Source organism: Bison bison, unplaced genomic scaffold (genome assembly GCF_000754665.1).
Source record: "Bison bison bison isolate TAMUID 2011002044 unplaced genomic scaffold, Bison_UMD1.0 scf7180017864492, whole genome shotgun sequence".
Lineage (NCBI taxonomy): Eukaryota > Metazoa > Chordata > Mammalia > Artiodactyla > Bovidae > Bison > Bison bison.
Window position 1 is genome coordinate 2,041,997 of NW_011495051.1, and position 26,788 is coordinate 2,068,784.

At 49.5% G+C, this 26,788-nt stretch overlaps 1 protein-coding gene across 1 annotated transcript in view; it reads right to left on the bottom strand.

Moving 5' to 3' along the window:
- Positions 1 to 26,697, bottom strand: part of GNG7 (guanine nucleotide binding protein (G protein), gamma 7) — a 137,053-nt gene extending 110,356 nt beyond the window's left edge. The window contains exon 1 of the mRNA XM_010863628.1: positions 26,606 to 26,697. The gene's annotated coding sequence lies outside the window, so the exon portion shown is untranslated. The remainder of the gene's footprint in view (positions 1 to 26,605) is intronic.
- Between the last annotated feature and the right edge of the window lie 91 nt (positions 26,698 to 26,788).

Consider the following 26,788-nt stretch of genomic DNA (forward strand, 5'->3'; position numbering starts at 1 on the left):
TCAGACATGTGGATGATATCACTCTAAGGGCAGGAAGCAAAGAGGAACTAAAGAGCGTCTTGATGAGAGTAAAGGAGAGTGAAGGAGCTGGCTTAAGATTAAATATTAAAAAACTACGATCATGGCATCTGCCCCCATTACTGCATGGCAAATAGAAGGGGAAAAGGTGGAAGTAGTGACAGATTTCCTCTTCTTAGGCTCCAAAATCAATGCAGATGGTGACCGCAGCCATGAAATCAGAAGACGACAGCTTCTTGTCAGGAAAGCTATGACAAACCTAGACAATGTGTTGAAAAACAGAGACACTGCTCTGCTGACAAAGGTTCATATAGTCAAGGCTATGGTCTTCCCAGCGGTCACGTACAGTTATGACAGCTGGACTGTAAAGAAGGCAGAATGCCAAAGAACTGATGCTTTTAAACTGTGGTGCTGGAGGACTCCTGAAAGTCCCTTGGACGGTAAGGAGATCAAACCAGTCAATCTTACGGGAGATCAACCCTGAATATTCACTGGAAGGACTGATGCTGAAGTTGAAGTTCCAGTATTTTTGGTCATCTGATGTGAACAGACAACTCATTGGAAAAGTCCCTGATGCTGAAAAAGATTGAGGGCAGAAGGAGAAGAGGGCGTCAGAGGATGAGACGGATGGACGGCATCACCGAAGCAATGGACATGGACTTGGGCAAACTCTGGGTGAGGGACCAGGAGGCCTGGCGTGCTGCAGTCCATTGGGTCTCAAAAGTCAGACATGACTGGGTGAGTGAACAACAATAATTCAATGTCTCAAACCACTGGGGCACTTCCCCTGTGGCACAGTGGATGGGAATCCGCCTGCCAGTGCAGGGGACATGGGCTTGATTCCTCAGGAAGACCCCACATGCAAAGGAGCAACTAAGCCCGAGCACCACAACCGCTGAGACCACACGCCACAACTACTGAAGCCTGTGCGCCTGGAGCCTGTGCTCTGCAAAAGGAAAACTAGAGCAGTGAAGGCCCAGGCACCGGAACTAGAGGGAGCCCCTGCTACAACTAGGAAAAAGCCTGCACACCGACAAAGACTCAGCACAGCCAAAAAATACACGTGTGCACGCGCACTCAGCCACGTCTGACTCTGCCACCACGTAGACTGTGGCCCACCAGACTCTGTCTGTGGAATTTTCCAGGCAAGGATTCTGAAGTGGGTTGCCATTTCCTCCTCCAGGGGATCTTCCTGACCCAGGGATCAAACCGTCTCCCGCACTGGCAGGCAGCTTTGTTACCGCTACGCTACCAGGGAAGCCCAAAATTGATTAATTAATTAAAATTAAACAAACAAACAAACAACACTGGGTTCTGCCTCAGGCAGCCAACAGTGATAAGTGCTGTGGGCCGAACGAGCCCCACAGTGGGGTGTGACAAAGGGCCGCTTCACCTCTGGGGTTCTTCACCCACATCCACACCCCAGTCTGATCACAAGAAAGCACCAGACACGCCCAGGTCAGGGGAGGTGCTGCCAAACTTCTGACCTGTCCTCACAACAGTCAGAGAAAGTCAGGGACAAGGACAGTTGGAGAAACTGTCACAGCCGGGAGGGGCCTAAGGAGACACGGTGACTCCATGTGGGGTCCTAGAAAGTGCCCTGAGGCAGCAAAGAGGACGTCTGGGGAAAAATAAGACTCAGGTGGTAAAGAATCTGCATGCAATGCAGGAGACCCAGGTTTGATCCCTGGGTTTGGGAAGATCCCCTGGAGGAGGAAATGGCACCCCACTCCAGTATCCTCGCCTGGAGAATTCCATGGACAGAGGACCCTGGTGGACTACAGCCCATGGGGTCGAAAAGAGTCCTACATGACTGAGAAACTAACACTTTCAGGGAAATCTAAATAAAGTATGGACTATGAAGAGAAAATTTATCAATCTCAGTTCAACCACTGTGACAAATGTACAGCCTTGGACCTAAGATGCTGCTAGCAGGGGAAACTGGGTACGGGGCAGGTGGGAACGAACTCCCTGCACTGTCTGTACTTTTCTGTAAATCCAGCGCGGGTTCAAGAGATTACTTTAAAGAAAACCTTGACCGCTAGAAACAAGGTATATAGCATAAGACACTGCAGAACGCTCAGAACCTTATAAATATGTCTTCGAAACTTGACGGGCTTGTTCTCCAAGGGGACCACCATATAAACGTAAGCATATAGTTATGACCATTTTCTTTAGAAATTAGGAAACCACTGGGGAAGGGCTTCCCTGGCGGTCCAGTGGTTAAGACTCTGCACTTTCCACATGCTGCCTGGTGCAGCAAAAGATCAATAATGAGAATAAAAGAAAAGCTAGGTTAGTTAAGCTCCCAGGCATTTGAAATGATGGCGCAAAAAGTTAGGAGGTGGGGAGCCCCTGAGAGGAGACACGGGGTACAGCCATTTATGGTACCGAGGGGCGCAGAGGTCCCTGGCCCCCAGCAGCCTCCGAGTCAAAAAAGGCCTTAAAACCATGTCTGTGGACACCACTCTGGAGCAGGAATAGTGACCACGGCTGCCCAGCTCAGAGCTGGCGCCCTGGGGAATCTTGAGGTCAGTACACCTGCAAGGTCAGGAACCATTTCCTGTCTATTTAAGGTAAGGAAAAAACCTGCTTAAAAAAAAAAAAAAGGCTAGACAAAACATTCATTGGAAGGACTGATACTGAAGCTCCAATACTTTGGCCACCTGATGCAAAGAGCTGACTCATTTGAAAAGACCCTGATGCTGGGAAAGATTGAGGGCGGAAGGAGAAGGGGACAACAGAGGAAGAGATGGTTGGATGGCATCACTGACTCAATGGACATGAATTTGAGAAAACTCTGGGAGATAGTGGAGGACAGGGAAGCCTGGTGTGCTGCAGTCCATGGGGTCACAAAGAATCAGACGTGACTTAGCGACTGAACAATAACAACAACACAAAACATAAGACATTGCCCAAAGTCAGTAAGTGGAAAAGAAAGACTTTAAACTTGAGTTTAAGTCCAAAGCTCATGAAAGGGAAAACCCAACGGTTCCCACTTGGCGACACTCAGTACTGTCTGGAGACATCAGGTAGGGCAGTGGGGGCGCTCCAGGCATCCATCAAGTGCGTGGGGGTCAGAGATGCAGTTCCACACCCCACGGTGCCCAGGATGGCCCCACACAGAGCCTGATTGGACCCAAATGTCAACAGAGCTGAGCAAGAGATCCTGCTCAACAGGTGGGGACTAACTCTTGTCATATGCCCAGACCCATGTGTACTAACACTGAAAGTCACCCCAGGTACTTCTGACTACCAAGAATTGCAGGACAGGGACTTCCCTGGCGGTCCAGTGGTTAGGAACCTGCCTCCCAATGAAGGTGGTGTGGGTTCAAGTCCTGGTCAGGAAGCTAAGATCCCAGGGGCCTCAGGGCCCAAAAAAACAAAACATAAAACAGAAGCAATATTGTAACAAATTCAGTAAAGACAAAAAAAGGTCCACATCAAGAACTGCAGACCAGTACATTGGCTAGTACAATCCATCTAAATTAAAATCTTTTTTTAAAAAAGATATATTTGTATATGTGGATGTATACACACACAAAAAAATTCCCAAGTGACTCTGTGTGAAGAATCTGCCCACCAATGCAGGAGATGCTCGGAGTCTTAGCTACTTCACCACCAAGGAAGTCCCATGATGTACCTCTTAATATATATTTTTAGAGATGGCACTATGGGATCAGAAACCATTACACATTTTTAAGTTTCTTGAAACACACTACTAAATTGGTGCTGAGAAAGATTATGCCATCTTATATTATCCTGCAATTCACGGGGTCACACAGAGTCAGACACGACTGTGCGACTGAACTGACTGATAATATCCTGGTATCCACATCCTCATTATCATGGGTATTACTTTTATTAATATTCACCAGTTTAAAGGTGAAAAATAGAGTCTTCTTGGGATTTTGTAAAATAATTTTTTAACTTTGGAGTGATTTTAGGTTTGAACAAGACTGCTTGCGAGGATAACACATAAACCTCCTATTTATCCTTCACCTGGCTTCCTCTGTAAGGTGCATTTGCACAACGAAGACATCGATGTAACTGCGTTACTACTAACCAAGCTCCACCATTTATTCAGATTTCACTAGTTTTTCCATTAAAGGCTCTCTTCTGTTTCAGATCCCATCTAGGATACCATATTGCATTCATTGGAAAAGACCCTGCTGCTGGGAAAGATTGAGGGCAGGAGGAGAAGGGGGCAACAGAGGATGAGATGGTTGGATGGCATCACCGACTCAATGGGAATGAGTTTGAGGAAACTCTTCACTTCATAGACAGTGAAGGACAGGGAAGCCTGGCATGCTGCAGACCATGGGGCTGCAAAGAGTCGGACACAATTTAGGGGCTGAACAGCAACGTGTCATCCCTAATCCTTAAGACACTCCTACACCTCCATTTTGCTGATGAGAAGATGGAGGTTCAGAGAGGTTAAATGACTTGCCAACATCACAGAGCTGCTGAACGGCACAGCCTGGATGCAACCCACACCTGAAGAACTCTAGATCCAGGAATACTCCAAGCGTGCCTCCCTCCCCATCATCTCAAGTCCCTTCAAACACGCAAAAGTTAGTCTCCAACTCTCCATTAACACATGAAGTGATCCACGGCAAGTGTTAATAACTGGGTGATGAACCGCGATGACAGAACTAAGCAGACATCCTTCCCTGCAAACAGCCGCCTTGAGAAACTATTTCTGAGCAATATGTCATCTCATGGATGTGTCCTTGGAAACCAACAGAGACAAAAGAAAAATCTCAGAAGAGATGCTGTCCTGTGACTTAGCAATAATAACATGTGACATTAAACCAAAAGCAACCCTGTTCCTATTGGACCATCCACCTTATTTAGCACTGAGTGACCTCTGGCTGGGTGGAGGGCACTCTGAGACAGTCCCCCAGTGATCCCCAACTCCTGGTCCCTGTGCCTGTGTTCCTGCCTCCCACTGAGTGTGGGCAGGACCCATGACTTGTACTAGCACACAGCATTGAGATGGGACATCACTTCCATGACCACCTTATGAGAAGGCAGCTTCCACCTTGCCAGCAGGCTCTCTCCTTTGCTGCTGTGATGAAGCAAGTTTCCAGGCTGGGGAGGCCCAGTGGCCCACAGCCAAACAACTGAGAATAGCCTCCAGCCAGCAGTCATGTGAGTGAGCTTGGAAGCAATCCTTTCCCAGCTGAGGTAAAATGGCAGCCCAGGGGGGTCCTCCCCGGTGGTGGTTAAGAAACTGTCCTCCAATGCAGAGGACATGGGTTCAAGCCTTGGTCAGGAAACTAAGATTCCATGTGCTGCGAGGCAACTAAACACGCACAGCTCAACTAGAGAGAAGTCCACGTGCCGCAACAGAGAGCCAATGCAGCCATAGATAAATAAATAATTTTTTTTTAAGACAGCAGCCCAGGCCAAGAATTTGACTGCAACCTCTCTCTGCTCAGAGACCCTGAGCAGAAGCCCCAGCTAAGCTGCACTTGGGTTCCTGACTCACAGAAACAGAAACTCTAAGGCAATAAACATGCGTTGTTTCAAGTCACTAAGTTTGTGGTGATTTGTTACAGCAGCATCAGTACACTAATACAGACTATTTCCAAATTCAAACCCACCCTCTAAAGGTGAAAATCTGAAATGTATTTGAAACATACAAGTTTCTAGATTTGAAATATACAAAAGCAGTCCAGCCTGGTCTTGAAGGCAAGCACGTTGGAGCAATGTTTCAAGGACAAGGACTCCCAAAGTGATTGTTTGAAAATGGAGATGTGAAATCTGGGGTAATGAACAAAACAGATTCTACTTAGCTGACAATTATAACCAGATTTTTCACACTCAATTGCATATACTACGTCAGGCAGTTTTTCTGCGTTATTGGGTTTGAAAGCTGTGCTGTTGTGTGTCACCAAAAAGAAAAACTGATTCAGAAAACAACGCTGTATGTTATATATATATGTGTGTGTGTGTGTGCATATATATATATATATCGTACTACTTTTCTTAAAACAGAACTGCCATGACGCCTCCCTCTCTGGCTGAGACCAGAATAGATAAAAGTCCAGATTTTTACACACTTGGGACCGGCAATGTTTTAACACATGGAACATTCTATGAGGTTGCAAACTGTTTTATATTCTTCAAACATATCCTGACTGTGCCAACTGCCCTGACAGTTGGTCATATTCTCAAGTGAATCTAAACAGATTACACTTTTAGAGACAGATGCATGGAGGGACTAGAGGGTCTCTCCACCACAGAGCAGGCCTGGTTACATCCCCTGGACCATCACAGGAAACAGGATCCTGGCTTTTATGAAACGGGAACGCTGGAGGGGAGAATGTCATGGCCATGTTCAGTGCTATCCTTTGAAAACTCGTGACTGCAAAGACTGGGAAATGCTGGCCAGCAAGGAGAGAGAGAGGTCACTTGAAGGCAAAGAGGCAGAGAACACTATTTACCAAACCAGACTGGTGAGAGAGACTGCAAATCTCAGTTTGTGTGGCCCCTCTCCTAGGACCACTATGAAGGACAGCCGTGACCTAAACTGGTTCATGTGTGGGCCTCGCCTCCCCCCACCCAGAGAAGTCCTGGGGAACATTTTCCCAGGGTCCTATAGGTCAGGGGTCCCCAACCTCTGGGATCTACTGCCTGATGATCTGAGGTAGAATTGATGTAATAATAACAGAAATAAAGTGCACAATACACATAATGTGCTTGAATCATCCTGAAACCATCTCCCACCTCGGTCCATGGAAAAACTGTGTTCCACGAAACCCATCCCTGGTGCCAAAAAGGCTGGGGACCGTTCCTCTAGAACGCCAAGAGAAACACAGGAAAGGCTTAGTTCACATATATTGCATGGTGGTTTTCAATGAGGAAGAGAAACGACTTTGCCCCCGGGGGGCACTAGGTGGTGTCTGGGGACATCTGCTGCCATCATGACTGGGGCTGGGGTGCTCCTAGGACCGAGGGGGTGGGGTCAGGGAGGCTGCACCACCCCCACAGCGCTCAGGACACCCCACAGAGGACAACCTGGCCTCATGGCGGCCCTGATGTCAGCAGGGCCAAGGCTGAAAGCCTGCCTGGCCTGGCCCTCAGGGCTAGAGGGACTCGTTCGTCTTTATTACAGACCCAAATCTGTGTCATGCCCGCGGAGGAAAAACAGTCCCGTAATTACATTTCCATACGTGCTACCGGGAACTTTTTTAGGGAAGACAGTTTGGGAACATCGGCTGGAGACAGAATGTTCCAGGAGGTGCTGAGTCAGAGCGGAGCTGCTGTCAACAGGCATCACAGTGTGTGCTCAGTCACTTCAGTCGTGTCTGACTCTTTGCGACCCCATAGACTGTAGCCCACCAGGCTCCTCTGCCCATGGGATTTCCCAGGCAAGAATACTGGAGTGGGTAGCCACTCCCTTCTCCAGGGGATCTTCCCAACCCAGGAATCGAACCCTCGACTCTTCTGTATCCTGCATTGGTAAGTGGGTTCTTTACCACTAGCACCACCTGCCGCTGACAATTCAAACATATTAGCTTTGGCTTTGAGCCCATTACATATGTAGTGGGCTGCATGCCCACCCGCCGGGACTTGGGACTTTGGGGGACATCTGTGGTCATCACGACTGGGGGCAGGGTGGTCGGATCCCTGCACCTAAGGGGTGGGGTCAGAGATGCTGTTCCACCCCCCACAGCACTAACCGGCCATCTCCCAAGCAGCGACCATGCGTGGCCTGCAATGACACCCTTCCACAGACGTGGTCCTTGGGCTTGAAGGACAAGTCCAGGCCTGTGACACGGCCTGTGACACCCTAAAGCCCTCTCACCCTGTCCAAAACCCTCTTATCCTCCGGCCGTCTGCCTCTGAACACCAGGGCCTGGGAACAAGGTCAGTGGAGGGTCAGCAGCCCATGGGAGACAGCTGATGGGGTCCCGTCCCCTGCATGTGGCCCTGAGCAGAGGGGCAGCAGATGCCCCCAGCTCCCAGCTACACACAGGGAGGTGGACGTGTGGCATGCAGTTCCCGTGGCTGGGCTGGGATGGGGAGCCCAGGAAGGGATGGAGAAGGAACCACAACAAGTGACCACACAGTGTGACACCTGGCAGGCTGTCTTCCTGGGTCCTCCTCCACTTGGCTTCACTTGGCTCGTGGACAATCACCTGCTCTGGGGGTGGCGCCGCAGTAAACGAGAGCAAGTCCTCACTTTGCCCCAACTCAGGGCCACACCTGGGATGGTGCCTCAGATTCCCCGTCTGCAGCACAGATGGGATGGTCCAGCCTAGGGCGGAGCCTGAACAGTGGGCAGCTCCTTCCCAACCTCACCTCCAGCCCATTCAGCCTCATCCCTGGTCCTCAGTTCCTGGGCCGAGGGATGGCCATCAGTGTCCAGTCACATCCACCACGACTGAGTCTCCTCCACACCTGATCCCATCTCCCCAGGGACAGACCTGTCTATTCCTCACTTTGGTCCGTGGCTGTGGTGGCAGCCATTGGGAAGACAATAGTATTAATATTAACATACACTTTAGGGCTTCCCTGGTGGCTCAGGAATTAAGAATCCGCCTGCCAATGCAGGGGACACAGGTTGACCCCTAGTCTGGGAAGCTCCCACATGCAATGGAGCAACTGAGCCTACGTGCTGCAACTACTGGGCCCCTGGGCCCCAGAGTCTGTGCTTCTCAACAAAAGAAACCATCACAATAAGAGGCCTGCATCACAACAAGCGAGCAGCCGCCACTCGCTGCAGCTAGAGAAAAGCCCCCACAGCCACAAAGACCCAGCACAACATACACCGACTGTAACACGAATATTATCTCTAATGTGACATAAATAATAATATTAAGAGTGTCCCTTAATAAGGGTGGTCCAGTGGTTAAGACTCCTTGTTTCCACGCAGGGGGCGTGGGTACAACCTGGTAGGGGAACTAAGGTCCCACATGCCATGTGGTGTCACCAAAAAATGTTTTACATAATAATAATAATAAAATAGTAACATTAACAGTGATAATACTATTACATCAAAGGCAGTAATAACCTGTCCACCCCTGACTTGGGTCACCGCCTTGGCCATCATCTCGGCCCTTAGGAGGATTCTGGACAGTGATTTATATTCCATTTTGCCCACAAGGAAACAGAAACAAAGAGGTTTTGCCCAAAATTGCCCAGGGAGAAAGTTATCCAGTGTCTAAGTAGTCACCCCAATCCCAAAGTCTCACTGTGCCACAAGGCCCCCGACATTCCACCAGGTTCCAAAAGGTTCCAGAAGTTTCCATCATTTTTGACCTTACACCTCCTTCACATCTCACCCCTCCCAGGAGTCCCCATCCCACAAAGGAGGGAAGGACTCTCAAAACTCCTCGAGCTGAGCCCCACTTGCTGCCTTCTCCCAGGGACCCCAGAGCACCCCCATTCCCTCCCAGTTCCACCCATGGCCAGTTGGGGCCCAGTGCTGGCAAAAGCTATGGCCAAGGTGTGACTGCTCAACAGCCCAGGCCACAGGAGAGTTCACGTCCTTGTGCCAGACTCTGAAGGACAGGGCTTAGAAGGAGAAAGTGTCAGATCACAGCTTGAACTCAGCCAGAGATGGGCATCCCTCATGGGCCCATCAAGGACTGCATGCAGGCTCACTCCATGAAATGGCACCCCCCTTAGACCAACAGGTTGGGGGCGGTGTTGTAGTAAAATAAACATAATAGAAAATTTATAATTTTAATCATTTTAAAGTATACAATTCAATAGTATTTAATACAGTCACAGAGTTGTGTAACTATCACCACTAACTAGTTCCAGAACATTCCATTATCTCAAAAGAAGCCCCGTTCCCATCAGTAGTCATGCCCAGCCCCTGACAACCAGGAACCCACTCTCTGTGTCTGCGGATCTGCCTGCTCTGCATGTTTCCCATCAGTGGAATCACACCCTGTGTGTCCTTCTGTGTCTGCCTCTCTCACTGAGCATCGTGTTCTCAGGGTCTGTCCACGTGGTAGCGAGTGTCAGCACTTCTCCCCTTTCCGTGGCTGAGGGATGTGTGTGGAGGGAACACAGTTTTGTTTATCTGCTTGTTTGCTGATGAGACATTTGGGTGGTTTCCACCTTTTGGCTGTTGTGAATTATGCTGCTGTGAACATTGATGTTCAGGATTTGTGTGGATGAATATTCTCATTTCTCTTGAGCGGACACCCAGGAGTAGAATTGCTGAGTCGTATAGAAACTCCATGTTTTCCAATCAGCTGCCTGATTTCCATTCTTGCCAGCAGGGCACAGGGTTCTCTCCTCTCCACACCCTCACCTACGCTTGTCACTGTCTGTCTTTCAACTCTAGCCATCCTGATAGTTGTGAAGGGGTGTCCTACTGTGCTTTTGATTTGCATTTCTCTGAAAGCTAATAGTGTGGAGAATCTTTTCATGAGACCATAGTCCGAGAGGGGCAGATTTGGCCACACTGTGCAGCCTGTGGGATCCTAGTTCACTGACCAGGGATCGAGCCCAGGCCCTCAACAGTGAAAGCGCTGAGTTGTACTCATTGGACCGCCAGGGAATTCCCAACACCACAGTTTTTAATCCTAGGAGACAGGTGCACCAAAGCCAGCCTCACATACCCAATTACACAGCCAGAAGGAAGCATGGCTGGTTCTGTCACTGAGAGAAAAAAGCCTGTGCAAAATTCAGACAACATGATCAGCTTTGTCTCATGGAAGAGCTACAGAGTGGCGGGCCTGGGGCTGGGTCCTTCCTGGCTTGGCTCCCTGGTTCTTTTCTTTTTAACTGAAGTATAGAATACAATTGATCTACAATATTGTGTTAGATTCAGGTACACAGCAAAGTAATTCAGTTATACATGTTTATGTATCAGTTCAGTTCAGTCGCTCAGTCGTGTCCGACTCTTTGCAACCCCATGAATCACAGCACGCCAGGCCTCCCTGTCCATCACCAACTCCCAGAGTCCACTCAGACTCACGTCCATTGAGTCAGTGATGCCATCTAGCCATCTCATCCTCATATACCTAGATTATTTTAACCTTTTTTCCATTATAGTTTATTAAAAGATCATAATATTGATGTTGAATTTAGTTCCCTGTAGTATACAGTAGGTCCTGTTGTTTATCTATTTTATATACAGTAGTGTGTATATGTTAATCTCATGCTCCTAATTTATGCCTCTCCATCCCCTTTGGTAACCAAAAGTTTGTTTTCTAAGTCTGTGAGTCTGATTCTGTTTTGTAAATAAGTTTCATTTGTAGTACTTTTTAGATTCCACATATAAGTGATATCATATAGTATTTGTCTTTCTCTGACTGACTTCACTTAGTATGACACTCTCTAAATCCATCATGTTGCTGCAAATGGCGTAACTGCATTCTTTCTGATGGCTAAGTAGTATTCCATTGTATATATACACATCTTTATCCTTCCATTTGTCAATGGACACTTGGGTTGCTTCCACATCTTATTTATTGTAAATAGTGTTGCTATGAACATTGGGGTGTCACTTCCCCAGTCCTGAGCCTCAGTTTCCTTATCTGAAGACAGACCCTCAGAGGGGCACCCCAGGTGGGTGCTCTTGGGGCCAATACAGCCCTGGGTGGGAACCACTATGCACAAAGTTAAATGCAAGTCAACAGTGACCAGCCCATCACCAGAACCTTGACCTGGGGCAGGAGGAGGGGGAGAGAGACGCAGCTGCAGCCCTGGGGACAGGAGGTCATCACATTGGCCCCAGAACACAGACTCTAGAGCATTCTGGAAGATTCAACCTGGGCTCAGTGAATAAGAGCCCCTCTGAAGACATGCAGGTGACATAACTAAAATGGAAAGTTCATCTCCAAGAGGCTCCGGGATAGAATCACGCATCGTGGGCTCAGCCACAGACTCGGTAGAAAGTATGTGGTTGGGAATTCCAGCTGCCCTTTAGGGTCCAGCGCAGCCCATGACAGGAGGCTCTTGATCCGCATCACGTACCAGAAACGAGACGAGAAGCTGTGAGGACACAGAACTTTATCTACACTGTGGTTCCCTAAACCACATCAGTTTCCTGCAGTTACTGTAACAAACTGCCACCAGTTCAGGGCTTAAAACCACACCCATTGATTCTCTCATAGTTCTGGGGTTCAGGAGTCTGGCTCAGGCCGCACGGGGGGTAAATCCAGGCGTAGGCAGGGCTAGTCTTTTCGGAGGCTCCAGGGGAGCACAAGCTCTTGCCTTTTCCAGCTTCCAAAGGCACCGCATCCCTGGCTCATCGCCCCTCCCTCCATCCTCACAGCCAGCAGCGCAGCACCTCCTGTCTCTCTGCCTCTGACCCTCCCTTTCCCTCTTATAAGGACCCTGTGATGACACTGGGCCTCCCAGGGAGTCCAGGGTCATCCCCATCTCAGGGGCCTTACTTAACTTAATCCCTCCTGCAGAGTCGCCTCTGCCCCATGAGGTGACGTGTCCTTGGGGGCCCCATCACTCTATCACAGCTTGCTTCTGATTTTTTCCTCCATGTTTTTGTCTGAATTTTTTTTTAATCCATTTTTTTCTTCATATTTAATACCTGCTGGCTACTAGACATACATTCTGTGTGGCCTGCTCCACCCCCCTTGACAGAGGAGCATCTTTTATAGATAAAACCAACCAACCAAAAACTGAAGCTCTGGCTAAAGAAAGCTGGATGAGGCCCCCTGGCGACTACAGAGCAGAGGTGGCTGGGAGTCCGATGGGAGTCCAGTGGGTTCGGGGCGGCGTCACTGGACACGAGGGCAGGTGGAGGCCGGGTGAGGTGGAAAGGTGGCCTTAGTGGAAAGGTGGGCAGGTCAACAGCAAGCAGGTGGTGTTTGTCAGAGCAGAGGGCATTCCAGGCTGGGGGAGGCAGGAGTGTGACCCCAGATGCAGGAGGGAGACAAATGAACAGTACAGAGAAAGCTGCGGTGGGCTGGCTGCACAGTTAACAAGGATGGGGACGAGAGTGGGCCTCGGGGATGAATGCAGTCAGCCAGAAGAACTCAAGTCCTTCCAAAGTCCCCAAGGCTGAGCTGAGAGAGAAGCAGCAAATGGACGAAAACCCCACCAGGCAGAGAAGCACAAACAATCGAGAAGTTTAAAAATAGACAACGGCCCCACAATGCCACTCCTGGGGACCCACCCGGGGGAACTGAAAACAACCATCGACATAAAAACCTGAAGATGGATGTTCACTGCAGCGCAAGTCATGGCAGCCTAACAGTGGAATCATGCCAAGTGAGCATTGATAGATGAAGGCATCAAGACACAACAGACGTATATGATGGAACATGATTCTGCTCTAAACTATGAAAGTGGACAGACTCTGAGAACATGATGCTCAGTGAGAGAAGCAGACACAGAAGGACACACAGGGTGTGATTCCACTGATGGGAAACGTCCAGAACAGGCAGGTCTTTGGTGCCCGGAGTATTTAACAGGGACAGTTTCAAATTTAGAAGATGAAAAGGTGCCGGGTAGATGGGGGACAGGGGAAGAACGGTTGCATAATGGCGTGAATATACTTAATGTTACTGAACTGTGCACCTAAAAACAGTTAAAGCAGTGAATTTTATGTGACATGTAATTCACCACAATGAAAAAACAGAGCAAATCAGAGTGGGTTGAAGTGGATGCAAGGAGCTCACCTCCTCATCCATGCAGCGCTGAGCAGAGAAATGAATGGGGGTGGGGGGAGGGGGGAGAAAGAAGGTGGGCTGTGTCTGGTGTGTGATAAACTAATTTTTGATTTTCAGAAACTGCTGTGACCGGCAGGGCCCTCCCTTAGGACGACAGGAGACAGGCAGCACGGATGGTCACTACCTTCACCCCTGGCATCATCCCGCCATTGTGGGCTGAGTGAAGAGGCCACTGAGAAAAAGGCTTCGGCTCAACAAAGGGTTCCATTCACACCCCAGAGAAGGAGCAACTCCTGCCTGCCTTCTCCTGGGACATCTCCCAGGGGCACCCAGTTTCACTTTCAAAGGACATGCCAAACACCCCCCCAGAAAGCAGCCTGATTTCCAGCAGCCCTCTGCTTTGGCCAGACACTCTGCCACATGTGAGCCAGCACTCAGGATGTGGCTCTGGGAGATGGGGCGAGAGGGCAGGAACAGCAGCAGCTTCACGGGGCTTCCAAGTCTTGGGCTGCCTGTGCCAAAACTCTCCCCTGGGGTTTCAAAGCTCCCCCTCCTTTGATGGAGAGGGAAATGGCAAGCCGGTACTCTTGCCTGGAAAATCCCATGGACGGAGAAGCCTGGTAGGCTACTATCCATGGGGTCACAAAGAGTGGGACACAACTGAGCGACTTCACTCACCTCCTTTGATCAGAACATGGCACCTTCACAAAACCAGGCCAGAACCCTTAGGCAGGCTTCCACTGGGATTTCAGTCACCAGCAGTGAGCCCAAGGCCCGCAACCCTCATGCATGGATTTGGGATGTGAGGGGCCCATGTGTCTCACAGTAGTATGAAGACATTTCTCCCCAACATCCCATAGTGTCTGCAGCCACACATGCAAGATGATGAGCTGTCAACTCCTCAGTTTCATCTCCAGGAACACAGCCTTCATTGGGTACAACTGAACCCGGAGAAAGCTGACATCACGCTGCAGAGACTCAATGCAAAGTTCACAGTGCAAGGGCTTTCCCAGTGGTCCAGTGGCTAAGACTCTGTGCTCCCAATGCAAGGAGCCTGGTCAGGGAACTAGATCCCACATGCTACAATTAAAGATCTCGCTTGCTGGAATGAAGATGGAGGATCCCACGTACGGCAACTAAGACCTGAGGCAGCTCAATAAATAAATAAATATTAAAAAAAAATTTCTCAGCACAGAGGGTGAAGGATCTGGCATTGGACTGGGAACACAGTGAGGTGATCTGGGGGTCCGAGGAGACTAATCCAGGCCTCTATGTATCCTGGGGGAGGGGACAGGTAATCAAGGTTAACATCTGGGTGAAGCCATGTGGGTGTCAGGGACACTGGAACGTGCTAAGAAGGCACTCAGCTCTGTGTGTTCTTTCCCAAAACCACGACTTTGATGTAATCATGAGAAAAGCATCACACAAACCCAGACGGAGAGATATCTTGCAAAACTCCTGCCCGGCCTCCTCATGGCTGCCCAGGCATGAAAAGGAAAGTCAGAGAGCTGTCACCACTCAGAGCGGCGAAGGAGAGCTGATGACTGAATGTCACGTGGGGTCCTAGAGCGGGGCTGGGGCAGAAAAGGACATCAAGGGAAGCCAGTGAAATCCAAACTTAGTGAGGGCCTGAGTCAACAGTGATGCACCCACACTGAGTTCTGGGGGTGGCACAGGTGCTCTAGGGAGGAAGGGTGCTGGGGTGGGAGAGACTGGGCGAAGGGTACCCGGGATCGTCTGTACTACCTCTGTGACCCTTCTGGACATTTGCAATTAGTCCAAGATAAAAAGTTAATTTAAAAAAAAAAAGAAAAAGGAAACAAAGAGTTTGGGATTAGCAGATAGATACAAACTAGTATATACAGGATGGATACACCACCAGGTCCTACTGTAGACCACAGGGAACTATATCCAATATCCGAAATAAACAATAATGGGAAAGAATGTGAACGAGAATCTATATATTACAGCTGAGTCACTTTGCTGTACAGCAGAGATTAATGCAACACTGTAAATTAGCTATACTTCAATAAAATTTAAATAAAAAGAAATAGATCTCAAAACTCAGTCCACTATCTTTCCTAGAGATGACATGTGGGATGCTGGTGGTGGTACCAGAGTGGCTGGTATGGGTACCAGCTCATCCTACACCCATTTCACAGCGAGGGAAGTGGAGGCTCAGAGGAGTGGGGGGACTTTGACAATTTGGAAATCAGAGATGGAGCCGAGACTGGAACCCAAGTTTCCAGAACCCTGGCCCCTGTCTTTCATCACCCCAAACCCGCACACACACCTGAGGTTTGTGAACAGCACTGGATGTGTTTCAGTTTTTCTTCACACAGTCCCGGAGAGGCTCCTGGACATGTCTGATAAGAGAAAGAGAGACAGAGAGATGCAGACACAGAGAGACAAGGAGAGAAATACACAGAGAGACAAAGAGAGACAGCAAGAGTGAGAGACAGGAAGAAATAGACAGAAAAAGAGACACAGAGAGACAAAGACAGACAGAGAGAGAGAGAAGCCAATCTATTTTTTTAAACAATAAATGCCCAGCTCATCCCCAAAGCCCCACCAACCCCATTGCTATTGATCATTCAAGTCAAAAACAACTCTGCATTTCATTAAGCAGCAATTTAAGGGGAAAAAAAATTCCATTTCTCACTCTTGCCTCAAATATTTAAAAGTCAGCCTGGAAGAATTAATCTGTCAGTTTCTCAACCTAAAGAGAAAGGCGTTGCTAAGTTCAGCAGTTGCTGAGCGAGGAGCCCCGTTGTGGGCGCCCAGCCAAGGGCAGGAAGCTTTAGTTTTCACGTCAATCCAGCCTCTTCCAAGCTCGCTCTGGGATGCTTTGCCTGGCAAACTGTGACTCCTGGAACATCATTCTACAAAACCCCCAGCGCCTGCCATTACAAGAGTTTGTCTGAATATGTGTTCATTGCATCTGTTTTAATTTACTTTACCTGCTTTGGGGGATTTATAATGTAAAAGCTATGAGCACAGACATTTATGAACAAAGTTTCACATTTGTACATTTTTAAAGAATGTTGTAATAAACATAATTGATGTTGTAAAATATGACTTTTTTTTGAGCTATCAGAAGCCACAGTTCATCAAATTTAAGAGCCTGTCATTTCTAAGATGCATGTCTCTCACATTTTGAGACACTAAAGGAAATCAGTGACCCATCTCAGTAGGGCACGATGATGCTATGGGAAATACAATCACTCCACACATTTGTTCCCAAATCATTAACCCCTGCCCACCTAGAAGGCTTTGGGAATCCAAGCCCCAAACTAGGTAGCATCAGAGGCAACATCGCTTGCTCTTTGCAAGGAAAGCTATGACAAACCTGGACAGTATATTAAAAAGCAGAGACATCACTTTGTCGACAAAGGTCCATATAGTCAAAGCTATGGTTTTTCCAGTAGTCAATGTACGGATGTGAGAATGGAACCATAAAGAAGGCTGAGCACCAGAGAATTGATACTTTTGAACTATGGTGCTGGAGAAGACACTTGAGAGTCCTTTGGACAGTGAGGAGATCAATCCTAAAGGAAATCAACCCTGAATATTCATTGGAAGGACTGATGCTATAACTGAAGCTCTAATGCTTTGGCCGCCTGATGTGAAAAGACTCACTGGAAAAGACCCTGATGCTGGGAAAGATTTGAGGGCAAGAGGAGAAGAGGGTGACAGAGGATGAGATGTCATAAAAGTGTTAAAAAATAAAATTATGACTGACATAGAGGACAGACATGTGATTGCCAAGGAGGAGAGGGATGGGAGAGGGAAGGACCGGAAGTGAGCAGATGCAAACTATTACATATAGGATGGATAAACAACAAGGTCCTATTGCACAGACCAGGGAACTCTCTTCAATATCCTGTGGTAAACCATAATGGAAAAGAATATGAAAAAGAATATATATATATATAACTGCATCACTTTGCTGTACAGAAGGAATTGACACAACATTGTAAATCAACTATACTTCAACAAAATAGACTTTTTAAAAATAAAATGACATTTGAGGCTCAGCCCTGTTTCCGTTGGACAGCACGGCTTTGAGGAGTGGAGAATGTAGAGGGATGATTCATGTAAAACTCCACACAGTATAGAGTTAGACCTTTCCCAACAGGCACTCCAAGTTACTAAGTTGTTCTTAGCTCCTTCCCCATAAAAACAAAATACTGGGGAGGGAGGGATGAACTGACAGAGCATAGAGGATTTTTAGGGCAGTGAAACTATTCTCTCATGGTGGATTCATGTCAGTGTACATCTGTCTCAACTCATACAAGACCAAGAACGAGCCCTCTGGTCAACTACTGACATTAGGTGACAGTGACAGGTCCATGCAGGTCTACTGATTAAAATGGATGTCCTGCTGGTGGGGGACTTTGATGATGGGGAGACTGTGTACAGGTGGGGGTAGGGGCATGCGGGGAAACCTCTGTTCCTTCTGCTAAGCTTTGCTGTGAACTAAAAAATAAATAAAGCTTATTAAAAAAAAATCGAACTTCCCTGGTAGCACAATGGATAAGAATTCACATGCCAATGCAGGGGACAAGGGTTCAATCCCTGATCTGGGGAGATCCCACATGCTTTGGAGCAACTAACTCCATGCACCACAGCTACTGAAGTCCCCATGCCTTCCACAAAGAGCCACCACAAAGAGAAGCCTGCACATGGCAACTAGAGACTGGCCCGCACTCTCCGCAACTAGAAAAAGCCTGCTTGCAGCAAGGAGACCCCATACAGCCAAAAATAAATCAATAAATTTACGGGAAAATATCTTCTTACTTTAGTGCAATCATAGAATCATAAAATCTTATTAGAAATAGTTTAGCCAATGGTTTCCATCAGAAGGTGGTTCTGCCTCCTCCCAGGGGATGCTGGGCCATGACTGGGGCATCTGTGGTCCTCAGGACTAGGTGCTCCTGACATTGAGTGGGTGGAGGCCTGGGAAGCCTCCTCTCACCCCACAGCACCCAGGACGGCCCCGCAGTGGATGACTTGGTCTCGCAGTCCTCAGTGCCAAGAAGGAGAGGTCTTGCCTTAATCAGAACCACCATGTCAATAACAACAACATCTCATATTTACAGAGAACTCCCCCCGCCTCCTTCTGGAGATGCTTCATTGGATCTGCACAACCTGGAAGGGGACCTCCCTGGTGGCTCAGACGGTAAGGGATCTGCCTGCAACGCAGGAGACCTGGGTTTGATCCTTGGGTCAGGAAGATCCCTTGGAGGGAGAAATGGCAACCCACTCTGGTATTCTTCCCTGAGAATTCCATAGACAGAGGAACCTGGCGGGTTACAGTCCATGGGGTCACAAAGAGTCGGTTAAGACCGAGCAACTAACACTTTTCAGACACGACTGAGCGACTAACACTTATACTTTCATTTCAACCAGGAAGGCAGCCAAGACAGGTGTCCTGCAGATGACAAATAACCAAGAGCTTCCCTGGGGCTGCAAGGTCACCTGTGACCTCCTATACCCCCCTGTCCCAGTGAACTTGAAAACTCCCACTTCCTCCCAGGGGCCCAGTTGGCCCCAAGTTCTCCATTTTCTGTGCAATGGTGCAAATGTTGTTCCGGTGTTGAGAAAGAGGGAATGGGGTGGGGCAGGGCAGGAGGGCATTTAGCAACTAGGACCAGAGGGCCCCCCAAAAAGCTGACTCTCACCTTGCAAGGGTGGCCCCTTTCTAGGTGGTATGGGGTACACTGTGTACCCCTCCCACCGAAGATATGCACACTTCCTAAGCCTGGAGGCTGGGAATGGGACCTGATCTGGAAATAGTGTCTCTGGGGGTGTCACTGAGCTAAAGTGAGGTCACACAGAGTAGGGTGGCCCTGACCCAACAGCTGGCATTCTCAGAAGAGGGAAATGCGGACACACGTGAGGCTTAATACAGATTCTTTCCTTAACCAGTTCTACTCAGGCTACCTTGAACTTTTCAATGGGGCCTTGACGTTTGGGCCCCATGTTCATCTCTACACTGTACAATTTCAGCAAGAATCCTGCTAAGTTGATGGACTAAGATTTCCCCCAGTTTCCACATCTGGTCACCCCCATACTTCACTGGGCTCCTCAGCCCCTCCTCCAGCTAATGTCTGCACCCGGAATCTAAGAGATCCCTTATACAGAATTACCCCAGTGCTTCCTCTTAGCAATCTCCCATCCCCTGACCCTCACCTGCTCCTTGGCTACTCATTGCCACTGGTCTGCACTGTATTCAGAATGCAGCCCAGTTCTAAAATGAGGTTTCTTTTCCCCATTGCAATCATTTCTGGGTAAACTCTTGTTTTTACTGTTGTAACTACTGTCCAGCTCTGGGTTTTCTCTGACAGACACACAGGGTGAAGGCCATGTGACAACAGGGGCAGAGACCAGAATAATATGTCTGTGAGCCATGGGGCGCTAGGGGTTGCTGGCAACCACCATCTTTCAGAAAGGTTTCCCTTCTCAGGAGGGAAAGAGAATTGACTTTACTAGTTGACTCAGTGGTAAAGACTCTGCCTGCAACGCAGGAGACGAAGGAGATGCGGGTTCGATCCCTGGCTCAGGAAGATGCCCTGGAGAAGGAAATGGCAACGCACTCTAGTATTCTTGCCTGGAAAACCCCATGGACAGAGGAGCCTGGCGGGCTACAGTCCAAAGGGTCCCAAAGAATTGAACACGACTGAGGGACTGAGCACACACACACACACACACACCACCTTCCAGAAGCCAAAGAGGCAAGAAAGCCCCTGCTCTGGGGACCCCAGGGGGAGCATGGCTCTGTCCATAAGGATTGGAGGCTTCTGACCTCTAGGACTGGGAAAAGACAGATTTCTGTTGCTTCAGGCCATGTGGTCTGTGGTGCTTTGTAACGGGGCCCCAGGAAAGTCACACAATTAGCCAAAGACAAGGTTGCTAGGGTTGGCGCATTATTTCTCAACCTCCCCCGACCCCACCCCATCCCCCAGCAACTGCCTGTCTGTCCAGCCCAGGAGCTACATGGACTTGGCCCAATTCACCTCCTGTCTTTGATTTCTCTTGACTTTTTAGGCCACCAAATGAAGGGGTTTCTTAAGAAGGCAGAGGCTGAGGTCATGGCCTTGACAAAAAAGGACAAGATGTGACCAGTGGTCACCATCACAAAGCTACCAGGCAGGTTGCAGATTCATTTGAATCCCAGATTCACCTGGCCCCTCACCCTGGCACTTCCTCATGTCAGCACAGAGGCGCAGAAAACACATGTACACACCCACAGACACCCATGGTTATGAAAAGCAGACTCTCAACTAATTGCCATGCAGCAAAGATGGGTCACTTTTTTGTATTTTATCATCTCCAAACAGTTAACTTTCAGAAATTCCAAAAAAGGAGCAATTTCTACAAGTCAGTCTTTCTCCCTTGGTGCTGCATCTGGCATGGAGGGGGCAGGGGCTGGGAAGGCTGCTCCACAGGCATGGTGCCCAGGAGGGCACCCTCAGACAGGATGACCAGGCCTGGTATCCAGAGTGCTGGGGAGGAGGGAGACTTTGCCCATGATGACTGCACCGCCCCTCAACCTGTCTCCTAGCAAACTTCTCAGCACAGGCCTTCTCTCTGGCCTCTTCCCTTGATGTCCTGGGCACAGGTGTCACCCCCATGTCTCTGTGCCCTGAAAGACTGCTTCCTCTCACTGCACACCTGGGGAGCTTCTGAAATACACAGCCTGGGGCCTCTAGCCCTGCCACCCTCCAGGGACCCTGACTCAGAGAGCCGGCCCAGGGATAGGATGGCCCCAGGGGCCCGTCTCCACACCGCCCCCCATGCACACAAGCGTTTCATTCACGTGGTGCTCCCGGCGCCTGGCACCCGGTCTGAAGCTTAAAATAGGCACACAACCAGCCTTTGTTGGGGAGAGGAAGGAAGGAAGGAAGGTTTCAGACAAAGGAGACAGCAAACTGCACCATCCAAGAAAGCTGAGGGCATGCGCTGGGTGGGCAGAGTGGGAAGGGCCATTCCTGGAGTCAAAGTGAAGGTCAGCCTGAAGGTGGGGTGGGGCCAACTCCCCACCGAGGGGGCAATTTGATTTTGTCGAGTGGATGATGAGTTGGTGAAGATGGCAGGGAAAATTATGAACCAATCTCAGCTTTAGACAGAAGACTCTGGTTATGGTGGGCATGAGGGGCAACCCACCAGAACAGGAGAGACTAGAGGCTGATCTGCCAGCTGGGATGTTCTGAGCAAGAAACAGGGAAGCATTTAACTCAAGGAGGGAAGAAATGCAGACAAGAGAAAGAGAAACAGAACCAGAGGGCTCATGCCCGAACGACCCCCAACTATGGAGCTTCAGTTTGGAGGGCTGTCAAATGCTCAGGAAAGAAAAAAGCCATTGACACAGCAGACCGATTCTTCACCGCCAAAACGCAGAAACAGCCCAGATGTCCACCAACAAGTGAACAGATAAACATGTGTGTCCTTTCACACGGGAACGTCACTCAACCATGAAAAGGAGAAGCCCTGACACTCACTATCACGTGGCCAGACCCTGAGAACACAACGCTCAGTGAGAGAAACAGACACAGAGGGACACACAGGGTGTGATTCCACTGATGGGAAACGTCCAGAACAGGGTGATCCGATCCACAGACACAGAGAGTGGGTTCCTGGTGGTCAGGGGCTAGGGAGGGGGTGGGGGTGACTGCTCATGGGGATGGAGGTCTTACTGGAGTACTGGAAGGTTCTAAATCAGCTTTATGGAGATGGTTGCAAAACTCGATAAACTTACCAAAAAACTGAAGTGTGTGTTAAAGTGGCTGAGTTTTATGATGTGGCAATTGTACCTCCATTTAAGAAATAAGCAGTAAGACTTTATCCCTTTGCAAGGTTCTCCAGGAGAACTTGCTTCCCAGGTGGCACAGTGGTAAAGAATCCACCTGCCAATGCAAGAAATGCAAGACAAAAATGAAGAGAAAAGAAAAAAAAACAAGAAACTCAGGAGACTCAGATTTGATTCCTGGGTCGGGGAAGATCCCCTGGAGAAGGAAATGGCAACCCACTCCAGTATTCTTGCCTGGAAAATCCCATGGACAGAGGAACCTGGTGGGCTACCGCCCATGGGGTTGCAAAGAGTCAGACACGCATGCACCCACCAGGAGAATTAGTACTTTTCCTAGAAGAGTCTCAGAGCTGCCCACCAGCCCCCCTGCCCGCCAGCTAGTGGGACAAGATGCAACAGCACAGGATGGAAGAGGAGAAGGCGGGACCTGAGCAGCTGGGACAAGTCACCCATCTTTGCAGTGACCCATTCTGGTCTCTGAGGTCTCCTGGGTGTCATATGGAACAAACACTTTCTTCTAGACCCTGAAGAGAGAAAGAGAGGCCATGCCCAAGGGCAGCACAAGAAAGACATGGTGAAAAGTGAGGTTCAGAGCTATTGAAGTGAGCATTGAACATGGTGACCCTTGATATCATCAAGGACAGAAGACTGAAGAAGACAAACCTTCCCAGAACAAAGACACAGCTCGGCCGATCATCCTTGGGCTGTGAAGACACAGCCACCTGTAGGGGAGCAATGGAAAGAAAAGTTCGTGTCCACATCCCACAATCACACAACTGTCCTGGGAACCATCCCCTCTAGAAAGCTCCAGAAAGCTCCAAAGTCATGGAGGCCAGGCCCAATCACGCTTCTCTAAGAAACTACAAAGGAGTTTCAAGAATTCAATTGCCCAGGATTTCCCTGGAGGTCCAGTGGTTAAGACTCTGAGCTTCCACTGCAGGGGGTATGGGTTTGACCCCTGGTCGGGGAACTAAGATCCCACATGACCCATGGCACAGCCCCCCAACAAAAAATAACACACACAAAAATGCCCCAGAAAATACTATTTTAAAGATAATTATTTATTACCAGATGCAAATGAGAAAACTTGTAATAACACCTTGGAGGAAAGAAGGCACTTTTTACACTACTACAGGGTATACCAAAAAAAATGCCTCCATTCAGTAAGCAAAAAGCTCACTGTGTCAGGGTAATTCATATTCAGTTGTCTTTCCCTTCAAACTATAGGGCCCTGGGCTTTATGAAACATGGAGCAGTAGAAAGCAATGGCACTGATTACAATCATTTTCAGTAAAAGACCAAGAACCATCTGAAGAACTCAAGCTTCTGAGGAAGACACCTGTACTCGGCTACAATCGAGGAAAACAATCACAAATGTTGGCTTCTTTCAGTGCCGGCAGCTGACCAGTTAATCACATACTCAAAACCAGTAGAAGTGTTCAAAAGCCACATGAAAGACCCACCTAGAAAGAATTCAACATTTCTAAATTTTTCTAAAAGTGGTGTGATTTTTTTTTCCTTCTCTCAAAAGAACACAAGATGACATAAAAACCAATCCAAATCTGAATGGCCATACTTCCCAAGGGTGAAAGGTGAGATGTGATATTTAAAGGAGAAAATAACATAGTTTTGTTTCCAACAGGGGGTTTCCACCAGGGGTGATTCTGCCCCCTGAGGACAGGGGGCAATATCTTGGGATATCTGTCATTGTCACACTGGTGGGGAGGTGCTCCTAGCATTGAGTGGATGGGGCCAAGGATGCTGCTCCTCACTCCACAGGGCCCAGGATGGCCCCCCACAAAGGCCTGGCATTAAGGCCAGCAGTGCACTGTTTATGAGCACTGCCAAGCGGAAAGACCCTGGTCCATCACAGGAAGTCAACTTATAAATGTCATATATTTATTTTTGTTAGTTTATTTTTCAGCCACACTGTACAGCATGTGGGATCTTAATTCCTCAACCAGGGATTGAACTCACGCCCCCTGCATTGGAAGGCAGAGTGGGAAGTCCCATGCAAAGCTCATGTATTTAAAGAGCATATAACTGTGGCCCAGTGGCCCCTTCAGGGCACACATCTGAATGGTTCCTGTGGGGTACACTTCATCAGAACGACCCAAGAACCTTTCTCTTAAGTAGATGTGCTTGTTCCTTGATAAAGCTTCAGAATCCAGGCAGAACCAGGTAGACTTGTCCTTTGTCATTGTTGTTTTTCCCTCATTTTTAATAATGTGAAGAAAAAATTTTTTTGCAGATTCTTTTTTTAAAACTCCAGAAAGGATTCTTACGTGCACCCCAAGATTGAGGGACTGAAATCAAGCTCCAAGTGATTTCTTCCCTCTCCTCCCTGACAACCCAGTAATTCTACCCACCCACCTTCCTCCCCCCCAATAAACCTTAATTTAGAACATTATTATCAACACGCACGTATCCTCGCCATGTGCCAGGAGTGTGCGAGGTACACGCATCTCCTCGTTTCACCCTCGCAGCGATCCTGTGAGGTACCTGCTCCAGTTTTATTACTCCCATTTTACAGAGGAGTAAACTGAACCCCCAGAGGGGATACAGCCAAAAGAGCAGTCAGAGAGGACAGGAAAAGGCAGGCCCGCCTATCAGAGCCCCTCCACTCTCAACCTGTGCAAGACCATAGCCTGCAACTGAGCAAATTTGAGAACTTGGCATTTGCCTTGCTGACATCCAGCAATGGTGAAGGCTCTTTGCTGCTCATCACGCCTGTCTTCTCCCACCCATATTCCAGCCCTGAGCAACCCCCTCTTCACGAGGAAACTCAAGTGCCACCCACTTCCCTCAATATCATTGTCCCCAAAACTTCTACTTTGATTCCTTAACTCCTGACTCCCCAAATTCCTGAAAAATTCAGCCACCAACACAAACCTTTCCATTTCCCCTCTGTGCCCTGCACGCCAGAAACAGACCTCAGTGTGTCCAGCATCCATTGTCTGCAACTCACTGAGTTACCAAGGGGTCTCTGCCTACACCAGATGATTAGCCAAGGTGGTGGCGGGGGATTCCCTTCCGCTATCCTCATTACTGACTTCGAACCTAGACCCCTCTATTTACTCCTGAATAGTCAACCTCCTGGAAAACACCTGGTCCAGGGCAGGGGGGTGTCTCCCAGCCTCTAGCCCATCTCCCTCCACTCTCCTCTCTCTCTCATCTCTCACAGACACTCGTTCTCCCGACAGCCATCAGATGCCTTTAGAAAGAACCCTGACCACCCCCCCCCCCCGCCACTTCTCTCAGTTCCCCCGAAGTCTGCTCTTTGACCCTGTGCCAGCTCACCCTGACCCCAAGTTCCTCCACCATCACCAACTCCATCGCAGTCCACTCCCCTGCTACCCTGGAGCCCCAGCTCCAACGACAGCCCTCAACTCCAGCCCAGATCCCCAGCTTCCTTTCAATGGACCCCAACCCCAAACTCCAATCCAAATTCCCAGCCTCAGCCTCTTCCTCCTCAAGGGACCTCCTCTTCAACCCTCAACTCCATCAGCAGCCCCCTCCCCAGCTAACCTTCAACCCCCAGCTCAAGAACCCCAACTCTAACCCAACCCAGGGCCCAGCCCATCTTCAGGAACCCCGGCCCCCAACTCCAGCTCGGTTTCCCAGACCCTCCTCACAGACCCCGACTCTCAACTACAGCCCAGATTCCCAGACCCTCCTCACAGACCCCGAACCTCAACTCCAGCCCTGATCCGCAGTGCCTCCTCATAGACCCCAACCCCCAACCCCAAACCGGATCCCCAGTGCCTCCACACAGACCCGGACCGCCAACTCCAGCCCGGGTCCCCGGTGTCTCCTCACAGACCCCGAATCTCAACTTCAGCCCCAATCCCCAGTGCCTCCTCACAGACCCCGATCCCCAACTCCAGCCCATATGCCTGGTCCTTCTTCACAGACCCCGACCCCCAACTCCAGCCCGGATTCCTGGTGTCTCCTCACAGACCCCGACCTTCAGTTCCCGCCCAGAATCCCGGGCGCCTCCTCACAGACCCCGACCCCCAACTCCGTCCCTAGCCAAATCGGAGCCGTTCCAGGACTCCCCCACCCGCAGCCGCCCAGGCCTCCCCTCCGCCCCGGCCGCGCCCTGCCCCCGGGGCTTGAGGCGGGGGCGGCAGACCCAGACCCGAATAGCGGCAGCAAGAGCCCTTACCTGCGTTAGGGCCACCGCGGCCGCCTCAGCCCCGCCGCGCAGCCGAACCCACCGCCGGCGGGCGAGCTCTTGCTCCCCTCTGCGGGGGCAGGGCCAGCGGGCGGGGGGCGGGCACTGGAGGCTGATGCGGCCAATCGCGAGCCCCGGCGACGGGAGCTAGGGCTGGGGGCGGGGCTCGCGATT